At 51.0% G+C, this 15,462-nt stretch overlaps 1 long non-coding RNA gene across 1 annotated transcript; it reads right to left on the reverse strand.

Moving 5' to 3' along the window:
- Nucleotides 1-8,635: 8,635 nt before the first annotated feature.
- LOC114011522 (uncharacterized) lies at nt 8,636-13,958 on the reverse strand. The gene is made up of 4 exons (XR_003553455.2): nt 13,791-13,958; nt 11,965-12,006; nt 11,086-11,252; nt 8,636-10,585 (listed from the first exon to the last, which is right to left on the reverse strand). It is a non-coding gene; the product is annotated as an uncharacterized LOC114011522 (long non-coding RNA).
- Nucleotides 13,959-15,462: the final 1,504 nt, after the last annotated feature.

Below are 15,462 nucleotides of genomic sequence, written 5' to 3' on the forward strand. Positions count from 1 at the left end.
TTTTATATCCGAGTCCCATACATTCTCCATCTGTAATGTTTGCAAGTGGATTCAGCAAAACCTTCTTTTCATGAGAGGTCATGATGTTTTGCAGATATGTTCCTTTTCTTACACGAACCCTTGAACACTGCCCAACCTTGCGTTTGGGCCTCCAGCCAGAAATGAGCCAGTGAGAGGGAGGGTGCTGCCCTGCCCCGGGCTGAGCAGGCTGACATCGCCTCTGATGACCAAGGAGCCCCACCTTGCAAGGACAATGGGAGCAGCTCAGGTGGATGGGGCTCCTCCACAGGATGGGTGACCCTCTGGGTGTGCGCCCATGGGTCAGGATCAGAGGACGGTGTGGGAAGGTGACTTTGGGGTGGGAGCATGTTACGGACCACCCCATCAATGGGAGGAAAGGCACAAAGCCTTTAACTTGAGGAAGCCTCTGAGTGACAAACTCTGCTCTCATGCGAGACTTCAACCTCCCTGATACCTGCTGGAAGGACAACGGGTCAGGATACAAGTAGTCCCAGAGATTTCTGGGGAGTTTTGTAGAGAACTTTGTGATAGAGGTGCTGGATAGGCCAGCTGGGGGATGCACAGCTGGATAGTGGAGAAGACCTAGTTGGGGCTGTGATAGTCAAGGGAAGCTTTGGTCCCAGCAACCAGAAACAGTGGTTTTCAAGGTCCTGGCAGGAGCAAGGAAGGTGAGTAGCAGAGTACAGACCTGGGCTGATCTGAGCTGTGACACTTGAAGTCAGTCTGTTCCTGTTGCCCATGGGAGCCCCATGAGACAGTCCCCCCGGTCCTGCATCTCACCACCCCCAGCACCTGCCTCATCCTCCAGCAAGTCAGTGAAGTCCATTGCTCTGCAAACAGCAACTTTCCTCACCCCCAGTGTCTGTCCGTGGCCCCTGGGATGATTCAGGGAAACCCCTGCACATTGCAAAGAAACCGCATTGTGCTCTGACTGTGATCTCCAAGCGGCTCCTCAGGTGACAGATAATCCTTTTTCAGATTAAATAAAAATGAATTAAATGAAAAACCCGACGAGTGTTTGCTGTGGGGTGAGGCTCTGCCAGCAGCAAGGAATTGCTTGGCCTCTTGGGGAGTGGATGGAGAGACTGGATCTGCATTCTTCTTCCTTTTATATGCAGCCACACTAGGAAAGTGTTTGCAAGAATGCAGAGAGCTGGAGCAGTGAGAGATAACCCCTGGGCAGAGCTGGCAGCCAGCAAAAGGCTCCATAAAGGGTGGCAGGAACAACATCATCCCCTGCACAGGACCTTCAGTTCCCAGGAGACAGGCGTACATGGAACTTACAAGAGTAAAAGTGTCATGGGAGGGGGCTTAGGCAGGGGCCACCGGATCTGGAGCTTGTCCATGGTTGCACTGGAGGCACTTCAGTAGAAAGGGCTGCGGAAAGCATTGCTGGTGCTAGGACCAGCTGCCAAACATCCCTGCAGTGGATCTGGCAGTTGGAACCAGCCCCATCTGTCTGCTTTCCCCAGGATCTGTGCCTTCAGGATCATAGCTTCTCCCACCCTAAGACACGCTCCAGCCAGGCAGTCCTACCAGCTTTGATCAGCCTCCAGCTACAAGAAGTGCCAGCCCTGCTCTAAAACCAGTTCCTTGGTATCAGGGTCAGTCGGGGGTTTGGGTGAGAAGCAGAGGTTTGCTTCTGGCAGAAGCCCTTTGAGGTCCTTCTGCATCCTTCCTGGAGCTCTCTGCTGGCACCCATCGTGCCTGCAGATCACCGCTCCGATGGCAAACGCTAAGCAGCAAAAGAATTTGCCCGTCTGAGAGCCAGCCAGCTCTGCACGCACACAAGAGATAAATGAACTGCTTTTAAGCTGGGCGCCGGCCAACACAAACGACCTTTGGAGAGGAGCTGTGGCGCGGTTCGTCGGGCTGTGGCGCAACAGGGGCCATGCCTGTTAAACAGCCATGAAGAACCACCAGCACTGCTCGAACTGCGGGGAGGGAAAGGCTGTGTCCTCAGCCCCGAGGTGGGATTTGCCTTTCAGGGAAATTGGGGGTTAAAAGTGTTTGGGGACCTCCAGGTTTGCGCGTGGTGACTAGGTACCACCCTGAGAGTTTTCTGCTTGCTGCACGGAGTGAGATGGGACGTCTGGGGATGGAGCGGAGGATAAACCCCAGCCTGGCATGAGGATGCACTTGGGGGTGAAGAGTGGGTCACACCAGGAAAACGAGCTGTTTCCCGACTGTTTTGCTCTGCCTGTTTTCAAAAATCACACCTGGAGCATTTTCACCCCTAATTAGAGATTATTGTCCTGGGTATTGTGTAACCAGCCAGACCAGGGCTTTCAAGATACATTTTATATAACAGACTCTATTTTTAACTTAATCTGCAATTAATTAGAAATGGGAGTTTACATTTTCACAATTACCTTCCGTCCCAAAGGTCTCAGGAAACTGCCTGCACCCCACCGTGTCCATCCCCTACACCTACCCCAGGAAAAAAAAGGGTTCATCGGCAGCTACACAGATGATGAGGAGCTCTGAGGTATCAGCGACTAGAAGTACCTCTCATCCATGCGTGGATACACACATGTACTCAGAAACACGCATGTTCCTGACACACGCAGAACAACAAAGAAATGGTTAACACTGATGGTTTCTAGGTTATAACTTCACAGTGGAAATTTCCTCGACCTTCCTCTGCCCTGGGAGTTTCCTTGCATCTTTGTCCTGTCGCATAGACCACTGGAAAAGATGGGAGGTCGCTGATGTGCTCTTTAGCTCATCATTCTCCCCCCTTCCCTGGGAAAGCTGCCACTCACTGGCATGCACTTGGAAAGGACCTGTCACACTTTAAGTCTGCTGTAGCAGCAAAGGTGTCAACCAGCAATAGCTTTCTATATTTTGCATATCACACTAATTCTACCAAGTAAAGCTGAAATATGAGAAGGAATTAGGAGGGAAAAATTGTTTATACAGGAGTGCCAGAGAATAACAAAAATCCAATGCGTTTAAGGAGCCAGTGTAAAGTGTATGGAACAGTTAATTATTAATAGCATCATTAAATTCTTGGGCTAAACAATTAGATCCAGCAAGCAGTTCCTTCAGAGGAGGCATCAGCAATCAAACTATGAAATGCCAATTTACATTCCCTCCCCCACCCCAATTGTTTTGCAGTTCTCAGCTGGGAATGTGTTTTTGATACAAAAACGGCTGAGGGCTTTTAAGGGAAAACCTATTGCAAGCTGCCAGGGAACAAAAACACCGCAGTCTTTGGCAATTTTCACATTGCACCTCATTGAATAACATTAAATGGCTGTCCACCCAGGAGCTGGGTGCTCCAGCCCAGCTTTGATCCTCTCCACATCCCCAAGGATGGACCAAGGTGTTGACAAATTACTGGGAGGACACCCTGCCACACAGCTGCTCTGAGCTGTGGTCAGGATCCTTATCACTCCATTGGTTCTGTGCTGGGAAGGCAGAAGCTTGAGCCTCAAACCAACCTCAGAAATGCTCCAACGTGGACTTCTGGGGTAAGGTCAGTGATAAATAAAGAAGATGGGTCCCCACAGCAGCAGCATCTTAAATACTATGTGTTGTAATTTATCCGTGCTCCTTTCCTAGGCTGCAATAACTCCTTCTCTGGAGTCTGGTGGGATTAGGAATGAAAAGAGTATGCTAATGCAGGCCACACAGATATCCTCGCCTCGATGTGCTTTATGCGTGTGTATGGCAGCGGGGAGCGGAGCCTCCTGCATCTTTAATGCCGGCTGCTGGCAGAGCCGCCCAGGGAAAGCAGGGCTGGGATCGCTGTGGCATGGGACAGAACCAGGAGCTCTGAAGCACTTCTGCTCTGAGGGGGCGGCGTTGGGCTGTTGTCTGCACCCCAGCTCTGGAAAAGGAATCTGAGAGGGCTTCAGTGCCCAGGGACCATTCTCCCGTTCTGCCCAGAAATACCCTCATTCCCAAAGAGGGAGATCAGAGCTGAGTGGCACATGTCCAAAAAGATGGCTGGGGCAACCAGGGGTCATAGTGGCAGACGTGGCCGTCACTCTTCTCGGGCGGTCCCCTGCTCTCCAGCAGCAGCAGGAGCCCCTGCCTCGGGCTGGTCCCTCGCACAGGGTGCAGTGCTAGCAGGGACCAGATGGGTTCAGACCCTCTGAGCCCTGCCAGAGGTGCTTGAAATATTTATACCCATCACACACAGGGCTCATTCAACATCATAGAGTGTTTCTAGCCAGCCGGGAACAGCTGGTAAAGTGACTCATTCCTGTCTATCCTTCAATATTTGTCCTTCTTTATTCAAAATGGTGTTCTGTTCTGTTTGATTCGGGGAAATTGTTTTAATTTATCTTCACATCCCAGGAAATTCGTATTTTTTCTGTGCTCTCCTCCAAAGCCGATAGGACACAAGGCCCATTTTCCCCCAGATACTTTGGTCCTTGAACCAGCGTGAGCAATTTCAAACTCACACATGTCAGGGGCAGAGCCTGGCTCACCCCGAGCAGAACCCTGAGCACAGGGTCTGGAAATCAGGTCTTGTTTCTGCCACTGGCCTGCTGTGTGATGCTGGGAACATCAGGTGCTCGCTGTTTGTGCAGTTCTCCTCCTTGCCAGTGACTGCACATCACGGCTGCTGCCAGCTGAGAGCTGGTGAATGGGTGCCTGGCTGCTGCAAGGTCACGCAGTGCTTCTTGCCTGCAGCTGGGAACGCTGTCCCTGTCTTGGTGACAGTGCAGGAGACTCAGAGATCACTGGGACACAAGGTTGCCTCCTGCCAAGGGAATAAACATCTCAGCTTCTCCTCTCTATTTATTTTCCCCAAATGCTTCGGCTTTGCTTGAGCAGCAGGAAGCCATTAATTACCCAGTGACAGTGTTCCACAAGCATCCCTTAATTGAATGCCATTATCCCTTAATTAATTAAATACCAATTAATTACCAGGAACATTGCATGACATGTAACAAATGCCATCAGCTAGTTGAGACAGAATAATTTAAAACCTGGTGAGCATGGACCAAATAATAATGATCAGGAATTGTCCAGCAAAGAAAACAATGATCTTGGTGTCCTTCCCCTCAGGGCAGGTTGGGATGTGCTGGTGGGGAAAGCCTCCCTCCAGACTCACATCCCTCCAGGGAATTTGGAGGGGCTTTTGCTTTTCAAGCAGGCAGAAGCCCTGGCAGGCACAGCCTCAGCTGGTGTCCTCTGGTACCACACGTGGCTTCAGAGCTGGCCCAAAATGTCCCGGTAGCTCAGGCCCCCTGCCACTGATGCGGAGTTAAGGGAACTGAAATATTTCATGGGCACACAATGGTGAAAAAAGTGGTTGCCTCACTTGGTTGTGTAGTATTTGTACCGAGCAGAATTTTCATATGCCAGAAAATGCAAAATTTTGACTTTTCTTCCCAATCTGGAACAAATAGAAATTGTGGGGCTTTTTCCCCACGAAGGAGAAACGTACCTTGCAGGACAGGTTTCTGCACACAGCAGCACTGGGGACAGTCCTGCTCCAGAGCACTCCCTGAGCACAGGGACATGGTGTGAGGCACACGGGTTGCTGCCATTTCCAGGGTGAAGCCATCAGGTTATGCTCCTTGGCCCAAACCGCACAGGACAGGTCAGATCTGAGCCTCGAGCTCTGCCACCCTGTTTGTGTCTTGAGGCAAGCCAACCCCAGCCACCACGGGCTGGGTCCTCTGCTCCCTTTAACAGCCGTAGATTTATGGCTGGAGCTTCTGCCTTGGCCAGGCAGGGACAAAACCTCCCCACTGCTGGCAGGCAGGCAGCCCCCACGGCATTCGCCCTGGGGACACTGCAGATTTGCAGCCCCTCTGCTCGTGGCAGCAATGGGACAGAGCCTGGAAGAGGGGACGAGAGACAACCCTGAGGTCTCGCAGCTCTTGGCCCTGCGGAAAGGCAGCAAAGCCGGGCACATGCCAGCTTCCCCCATCCTCAACAGCCTGGCAAGCGGGATGCTCCTGCTGCACAGCCATGCAGGAGTTAAACCCTTACGTGGCTCTGAATTGAATCCTCTGCCAGCCAAGCGGAGATAATAGCCTTTCTCAGACTAGCGCTTAATGGCCGTAAGGGAGGATTGTAAATGGATTATATTTTTATTTTAAACTAGCAGTAAAGCCAGGAACAGATCCAGAGAGGGGAAACAAAGGCACATCCATGGATGCAAAAGGCAGAAAATGGAATAGCTTGCCTTCCAGAAGTACCCCCCTGTATAAACATCTCTGTTTCTAAAGGTCACCATCAGACACCTTTCATCCGACCCAAGTGCTCGAACTCTCTCCTCCACTCTTATCTTGCAAGGAGATCTTCACTGCAGGAGTGCTTATAAACTCACTCTGCCTCCTCCTTCAAGCATCAGAAAGCTCTGCTGCCAGCAGGAAAATCAGTCCATTTCAACAAAAGGTTGGGGATTGGACTCAGGGAGAGAGCTGTTTCTAGTTTGCAGCGGTTTATCCACCTCAGAGTCCTCCTCAGGGATGCTTTCCCTGGGCAGGCTGGCATTAACCCAAAACAGTGGTGCCCTCCCAGGCTGGGCAAAGGATTTTAGCTGCACGAGCAACTTGCTTGTAGGTGACAGAGAGAATCACAAGTAAGAATTAGGTTTGGTTTAGCACAGCAGTCTTGGGAATGCCCTTCGGAAAACGTTGCAGTGAATCATTTGGCTTTGCAAAAGCAATGCAGAGGTTTTCAAGGCTGTCTCAGAAATTTAGGCACGTATTTCACCATTTTTCACAGCAGTTGGAGTGTTCCCAGGCTTCCCAATAAGAGTCTTACACACCGAGGACGCAATCAATTGTATGCGTTACCCAGAGAGATGGGTACAACGAGACAAGCTGCCAAGCACAGCTAGGGAATGGTGACGGGCAAACGTGGTTGCAAACACTTGTCTAACTGTACCATAATCCACTTCCCAGATCTCCTTCCCATCCCAAAGGTACCACAAAGCCACCACCGATGCTCTGCCCAGCAGTGCTACCTGAGCCGCAGCCGCAGCAGGCAAGTTCTGAGGAGTCAGGAAATTTGAAACTGCTTATTTTCATTTCAAAAAAGTGGAGTATCTGATCAAAATAGTTCACTGTTCAGCCAGCAAGGAGAAAAGAAGCCTCCTCTGGTTTAATGCATACAGTGATATAATTGATATAATGATCCTAATGTTCTACCAAAGGAATGCTGCAGCCTGAGTTATGTCAAATAAACTCATTTTTTTCCTCTTCTGGAATTACTATGACATGTCTATTTTCTGAGCACTGGATGATTGAAATTGGGATCAATGAACTTCCTGGAAACTATAATTCAGAGAATCTTGTATTAAAAGGAAAAGCCCAGATTTGACCCACTGGTGGGTGACATGGGTGGGCAGCGGCTGCTGGAGCTGTGACAGAGGGTCTTCAAGAGGGTTGCTGCAAGGCAGAAGAGCTCAGTGGGATCCTGGGCTTGGCCAAAGTGGGCCAAGGAGGTGGACGGGGACAGAAGCTTCTTTCCTTTCCCATGCATGAAGTTTCCTTTGGTTTTGATGCCAGCTGTGGGCACCTTGCAGGCAGGAGAGGGAAACCCCAGCAGGAATGGGGGCCAGGGCCACCACGGGCAGCCTGCCTTCAGGAGTGATGGATGGGTTTCATAAGTAGAGAGGAAAGAGAGATACTGTCTTCTGCTTGGAAGAGACTAAATCACTTAGTTCCTATTATATTGACACCCAGAAACCCAACGGGACTTTGCCTACATAAGGAAAACTTATTATAGCCTATAACTAACCACCATTAGTTACAGGCAGCGCCAGTCTAAACACCGCAGGGAAATTAAGCTGTTTGTTTAATGCTTTTTCCATGCTCTCTTATTAGAGATAAACAGCTTTGATCTCCCGGGACTCGCCTCACCAGGCCAAGGCCAATGCTTTTATCTGTTTCTGCGGAGGGTTTTATTCTCATCTCTTATTCTTGCTGCTCTTCACTCTCACCATTTCCCCACAAAACCAGCAGCACCAGAGCGCGATGCGCTGGCGCAGCGTGGAGGCTCAGCCGGTGCTCAGCCATCCAGCCTCACCCCAAAGTTTCCGCTGAGGACGTTGCTTGTGCCAGGCCCTCGGGTGTTCCCTTCCTACCTCTGTGGTCAAAAGAGCAAAGCAGGCTCGGCCACAGACCTCATGGTTATGGACACATTGCTGAGGACCAGTGAAGATCCTGGCTCCTAGTTAAGTCACATTATTTTACTAGCTAACACTATGTAATTTCACAGCAATTATATATTACCCACAGGGAAAAAGGAGGTGGGGGTGGTGGGGGGAAGTAAATTACGACGAGGAGGTGCAGTGGGACCCACTCTGCCATTTAAAATGCAGGAACAGCCACACGCTGTAGCTGCTGTGTAATTAAACAAAACCTGCTCAGTAGATGAGAAAGCATTTACTGAGCAGCTACTTGGTCCTCAGAAAAACTTGCCAAGAAGTTTTCAGCAGAAAGGGTTTCCACTGGAGAGGCAGGAAGGCACAAATATTTAAAACATCTTGCATAAATCCACTGGGAGGGAGGAAAATCAAAGCAAGTCTTCTGCCACTCCCATTCCGGGTCGCTGCTGCCAAATACAGCTTCCAACATGTAAAATCAAATCATTTTGGTTTGACGTTTTTGTTTCATTTAATTTACTTAAGTTTTATGTTGCAGTGAAATATGAAGTGTAATATTTATTGGCTAGGTATTAACATACACATAGCTTAATGCAGCATTAACATATAGATACAGTAATATATAACATAGCTGGTTTGCAACTTTTATTATGCTTCACCCTTCCTTGAGTGAACCGTCTTTACTTTATTGAAAGAAAATAGCTTGTGTTATCAAAAGGGAGCAATCTGGGGGGTTTTGAGCTGGGCAACACGCCTCCCATCCTCTTTTTCTCTGGCAAGTTCTGCCTGTGCCCTTGCCTTGGCTGGCTTCACTGCTGTTCGCAGTGCCCCGTGCCTTGGCATCGGAGCGGTCCCTCGGAAACGCCGGTGTGAGGGGGGTGTGGATATGTTTGATACTTTCCACCAAGGGGACTTCAAACATTTTCTAGACACTCCTGATTTCACCTTGGACTTTGCTGCCATTTTACAGCAGCGTAACCTGAAGTGCCAAAGGTGACCCCACACGTCCCTTCGGTGCACAGGAGCTGGGCGCTGCAGGGAGCCGCTTTGGTGCTGGACAAGCTCCTGCCCCAGCTGCTGATGAGCTTCTCCAGCAGCAATGCCCAGCAGCTGGCAAACACCCCCATCCCTCTGCCAGCTTGCCTAGCACATCATCTTCCCAAGGGACTTGGTGTCTCCTTTGTTCCCCTGGGAAGAACTTCCCAGGTACCTTGATGCCAGCAGCACTGCGAGGCGCACGGAGCAAAGCAGAAGGAACATGAAGTCCCTGGGAGGCAGCTCTGCAGAGAAGGACCTGGGGGTCCCAGCAGGCAGCAAGTTGCCTGTGGGCCAGCAGTGTGCCCTCAAGGCCAGGAAGGCCAGTGGGATCCTGGGGGGCATCAGAGGGAGCGTGGCCAGTAGGTCGAGGGAGGTGATCCTTCCGCTCTGCTATACTGGGTCCGGTTCTGGGGTCCCCAGTTCAAGAGAGACAGGGAACTGCTGGAGGGGGTCCAGCAGAGGGCTGCCAAGATGATGAGGGGAGGGAGCATCTCCCTAATGAGGAAAGGCTGAGAGAGCTGGGCCTGTTCAACCTGGAGAAGACTGAGAGGGGATCTCATCGTCTACAAACACCTTAAGGGCAAGTGTCAGGAGGATGGGACTCTTTTCAGTGGTGCCCAGTGACAGGACAAGGGGCAACGGGCACAAACTGCAGCACAGGGAGCTCCATCTGAGTACGAGGGAAGAACTTCTTTATCTTGGGGGTGACAGAGCACTGGCACAGGCTGCCCAGAGAGGCTGTGGAGCCTCCTCTGGAGACATTCACAACCCGCCTGAATGTGACTCTGTGCAACCTGCTCTAGGAGAACCTGCTTTAGCAGGAGATTGAACTAGGTGATCTCCAGAGGTCCCTTCCAACCCCCACCACTCTGTGATTCTGTGAAGTCAAGCAGAGGCAAGAGGAGAAACCTCCTTTGGGCAGTCAGAGCCTGATGCTCTCACGGGGAGGGACAGCTGTAAAGGCACAGGACCGAGAGGAAGAGGAGCCAAGCTGAGGACCAGTGGGAAAAAGTGGTCTGGGAGCTGCCAGCCCCCTCCCCAGCTTTAATCACCAGCAGCTGCTGCTGCAGAAGCAAAGGTGAAGCTACAGACGGTAAAGCTGGGGTCTGTGCCTGGACCGTGACAGCCAGCAGTGAGGGGGGACATGCAGCAGCACGAAACCCCTCACAGAGTCAGGGCTGGCAGCGGTGCCGGCGCTCTCCAGGTGTCCCAGAGAAAGATTTATAGCTAACATTTACTGCGCATTTCTCACATGCTGACGATGGTTCCTATAAAAGCCAGGCCCACTCTCGCTGGCAGGTATTCTGGGCACAGAGTTTAATGCACATAAAAAGCAGATGTGTGTAGGTGGGGCCGCAGCGAGGGGCTCTGAGCAATATTTGGTACTTTTCCTCTGGTGACAAGAGCTCCTCCAGAAGTACTTCAGGTGGTTTGCTGGCCAACCTGCAAGGTTATAAGGAGGAATTGCTTTAAGCTAAGAAAACCACAGCCAAGTTGGGAAGTCATGAATAATTTTGTTTGGGGCCAAGACAAAAGAGATTTAAAATGAAATGCGTTTTCAGGGCTGGGTGTCTGCTTGAGTGCTTGAGTCCCTTGCTGGACAACAGGCTTCTTCCAGACGCCTCCTGCCAAGGGAGGGGAGGTCACCCCACAACAAGTGTTGCAATGAGGTCCCCACACACGGGGGGCTGCCTGTTCTTCAGGGACACCCTCCTCACCCATCCATCACACACAGCTTCATAAATAACAATAGATAAATAAATAATGATAAATAATCACCCACTGTTGGATTTACGGGAGCAAAATCCCCTTTCTATTAGGGGCCTGTCTGTAATGTCCCAGTAAAAATACCTTCCCTCCTCTGCAGAGCAGATGAACAGGGACCTGCTAAGGCAGCCCAGCACCACTTAGAGACACACATCTCCTCCCAGCACTGCTCTCACCTGACTCTGGCCGGGGCTTGGTGCTCTTACGGCCCCTGTCCACCCCAGCTATGGCCCGTGCACTTGCCCCCAGGTTCTCAGAAGAAGAAAGGTGAGTGAGAAGCAGCAAAGCCTTTGGGTTTGTCCCTCCAGGTGTCTCCGTGCAGCCCCAGCAGTGGTCATTAGAGCTTTAAAGGTGGGGAGGGAGGTGTTAAAAATTTATTGTGCATTTTCTTCACTGAGCAGCCAGGAGAAAGACAGGATCTTGTAAATCTCAGCAGACCAGCCTGCCTGTGAAATCAGATTAAAAAGGCAGAGCCCAGGGAGGGAGGGAGGAGGTAGCAGGTATGTGCAGAGGGGTTGGCAGGGGTTGTATGGCAACCCAGACCCTCTTGCCTGACTTGTTTCATGAATCCATCAAATACTGTGAAATCAAACAATTCCCCCTTGAAAGCAAGTTAAAAAAAAAAAAATGGGAACCTATCAATCCAAAGAGCATTGTCCCTTTAACATTTTAACAACCGGCCCAGAGAAGCACAGTGTATGGGAGGTATTAAATGTCTCCCCTGTTAATAAAGAGTATTTACGGGAATACTTTTATTGCCGGGTGACATTTTGGTATTGAGTACAATGGGTGGCTGCCACTGAACATCACTTTTTCCCCTTTTTTTTGCATAGCAAATGTTAACTTGATTTTCTCAACTAAGTGATTGGGATCAAGGGACAATTCAAGGACTACAGAGAAAACCCATCTTGGGGGGTGAGGAGCTGGCCTACTTCTCTTCTGTCAGAGGAGTGGCACTGTAGGGTGTTTAAGCAGCAGGACTGGGGTAGCTGAGATGCAGACCAGGACATGAGATCTCACTGAGCACCTGACACCCCAATCCTCACACTACTCACCTGTACACCTTCAGCTTGATGCTAGATACTCCTCCAGAACCCCTAAACAAAAAGAAAAAACAAAAGATGTTTTAACTCCTTATGGTCAGCAAGGTTTCCAGGCTTTGGATGGGTCAGACATCGGCAGGCTGAACGTCCTACAGCCCAGAGCACAGTCAGGTTGTGGTGGGTTGACCTTGGCTGGATGTTGGGTGCCCACCCAGCTGCTCTGTCACTGCCCTCCTCAGCTGGGCAGGGGAGAGAACATACAACGAAAGGCTCCTGGGTCGAAGCAAGGGCAGGGACATCACCCAGCAGCTACTGCCATGGGCAAAACAGACTCAACTTGGGGAAAATTAATTTAATTTATTATCAATTAAGTCATAGTAGGATAATGAGAAATAAAACCAAATCTTAAAAACGTCTTCCTCACACCCCTCCCTTCTTCCCAGGCTCAACTTCACTCCCGGTTTCCCTCCCTCCTCCCCCCAGCAGTGCAGGGGCTGGGGAATGGGGCTGGGGTCCGTCCATCACACGCTGGCTCTGCCGCTGCTTCCTCCTCACACCCTGCCCTGCCCCAGCCGGGGTCCCCCCACGGCAGACAGCCCCCCACGAACTGCCCCGACCCGATTCCTTCCCAGGGGCCGTGGTTCTCCCCACACTGCCCCAGCCTGGGTCCCCCCACGGGCGCAGCCCCCCAGGCCCAGCCGGCACCAGGGGGTCCCCGTGGGGTCCCCAGCCCGGCCCCAGCCCTGCCCCCCCCCCCCTCCTGCCAGGAGCTGCCCCAGCGCCGCTGCCCGCGGGTCACAGCCCCCTGCGGGCACCCCCTGCCCCGGGGGGGCTCCCGGGCTGCGGGGGGGGGGGGGGGCTGCTCCCCCGGGGGCTGGGGGCACAGCCTGCCCCGCCGGGGCTGCCCACGGGCTGTGGGGGGTCTCTGCTCCGTGCCTGGAGCCCCCCTGCCCTGCCCAGGGTGCTGCGGCGCTGCTGCTCTCGCATGGCCTCGCTCCTCTCTCCAGCTGCTGTTTTTTCCAGCAGTTTTTTCCCCTCTTCTTGAATCCGTTATCCCAGAGGCTCCCACTGTCACTGATGGGCTCAGCCTCGGCCGGTGACGGGTCCCTCTTGCAGCCAGCTGCGTGGGCTCCGTCGGACATAGACCTCATCTAGGCTGAAAAGCAGCCCACCCACCGCAGTGATGTGCCTGTCACTGGCATCTTGGGGAGGTGGTTGCCCCTTCGACCCTTCCTCTGGGGAAGAAGAGCCCCTTAAGGCCAGCCCACAAGCCGTGAACCAGAGCTCTCAGTCCCTTCCAACACCGGAAGCAGCCCTGGCCCCAGAGATGGAGGGACACGAGCTGCCTCAAAACCTTACTACAGACAGAAGCTGTGCTGAAATGGGTGTCCTGGCACAACAGCTTGGTCCTTGCAGGTAACAGGGGTATGAGCAGAAACAACAGTACCTCCTGTGCCAGTGCACATTTGGGCTCAAATATCTCTGGGGTCATTGAGTGGATTTTCCAGGCAGAGGATTACAGCGGTCAGATGGATTTGGGGTTTTATCTTCTCTGCACATTTTCTCCTTGGCACTCCTTGTCACATATTTTCAAACACTGTTCTTTGAAAGCACTACGAAGTGAGAGATGCAGAAAGAGTCTGAGATGTAAAGACTGACTATCAATCTGAGGAGTGAAGAGAGCAGATGCTCACCCCAGGGCTCTCGGCATCCTGACAGAAGCTGATGGTGGCCCTTGATTTACTGAAGCAGCCGTGGCCAGCTGAAGCAGGGGAGATGTGAACTCAGCTCTGCTGGCAACCAACACCTCAGATTCAAGAGATGGTTTATGGACTTACCTCCCAGCAGCCAGCCATGGTGCAACTGTCCAGAAGAGGGATGCATAGGTAAATAAAGCAGATCGTAGGAAAAGCTCTACAGAATTCAAGCCTGCATCAGCAGAGATGGGTTTGGTGATCTGGAAAGGCTCCTTCACTTCTGCCGGCTGGCCCTCATGCCAGATCTCAAGCCAGGACAGGATGTGCTGGTAGGGAAGCAGGTCACAGACCACAAGTATATCAACTTCTTGTTTGCTGAAAACAAATATATCTTTCTTACAAGTAAATATTGGCCATGGTTTTGCCTCAATCAATATTTACTTTGTGGGTCAGTAGATCATGACAATCACTTAAGGGAAGGCAGTGTCATTCAGCTTCTGGTTCTATTGATAGTTCCTTCTTTTTTCTTGTGGGAAAAGTTCCTAGTTCCATAAGTTGTATGGTGGTGAGTTAACAGAGCCTCAAAATCTTCCTGAAATGCTTTAAAAGGATACTCTCGAATACTAATACCCACATTTTTATAAAAATGCAGGATCCATGCATATATTCTCTTGAATCTTTTTTCTTTTCCCCCCAAGACAGATGACAATTTCTTTTGAAATTTCGTGACCAGAATGTTCTGCTTCAAGCCCAATGTATGCTGGAGAGTGAGGGATGACGTTAGTTTCCAGAGATGAATGACTTGCAAAAAGTACTAAAGAGATCACACTGATAATTTAGACCTATACACAGTGTTTGCTTTTAGTCACTTAAAGTGGTACAAGGCTTTATTATAATGTTATTTATTAAGAATAGCAGGATTTATTCTTGTTTGTACCTCTGATTTCCGTTTTCAATCACTTGAGCACAAGCCTGGAGTCACTCCTTTGGCTTCAATCTCCAGCTGTACACAGATGTCAATGGGAGAAGATTTCATAAAGTAACTCGGTCCTCGTGGCAACCTCCCAAGGTGACAGCTCGCCTCACCATCCAGAGAAACCAAAATGCAGAAAAAAGCACTAAAGAACTGCCAGCTTGGCATGAAACCTCAGACCAGGAGTCAAACATTTCCTGAAACCCACCAAGCTCTGTATTAGCCCTGAAACCACTGCACTCAAAGATGGGTAGGAAGATGAAATTTCTGTCTCCTGGGAAAGTATAATATTTTTATTTGTTTGGGGGGTTTTTTGTAAGACAAAACAGGAAAACGTTTTTGCAAAACAAACTCTGAACCTCTTCGGAAAAACCTTGAAATGGAGACTCTCTGACCTGTAGTCCTGAACAAAGACTGTGCTACAAGAAACCCTGAGTGTGCCAGGAAGATAGTCGGGAGCCAAAAGTCCTGGGTCTGCTTTCAGCTTTCTGGTGGGAAGATGCAATGGCAAAGGGACAGAGCAGATGGTGGAAGCAGGAACAAAAGAGGAGCCCCACAGAGAAACCTTTGGGCAGACGGGAAAAAGACACAGAGGGGGTTCTGTAGGAGAAGAGCTGGGTTTTTTCTGCAGGAGTGACCCAGACAGAACAAAAGCTGATCAGGGTGGGGACAAACGAGCTGCAGGAGGACTGATGTGGACATTCTCGGCAGATACAATCGCAGGCTCCCACTGCTGGCAAACGGGTACCTGGGGGAGCAGAGCTGGGCAGGAGGAGTACCTGGAGAGGACAGATCACTGCTGGGGGGGCAGTCTGGAGGCATGGGGCAGCAATGGGGCAG

Source organism: Falco peregrinus, chromosome 13 (assembly GCF_023634155.1).
Source record: "Falco peregrinus isolate bFalPer1 chromosome 13, bFalPer1.pri, whole genome shotgun sequence".
Taxonomy (NCBI): Eukaryota; Metazoa; Chordata; class Aves; order Falconiformes; family Falconidae; genus Falco; species Falco peregrinus.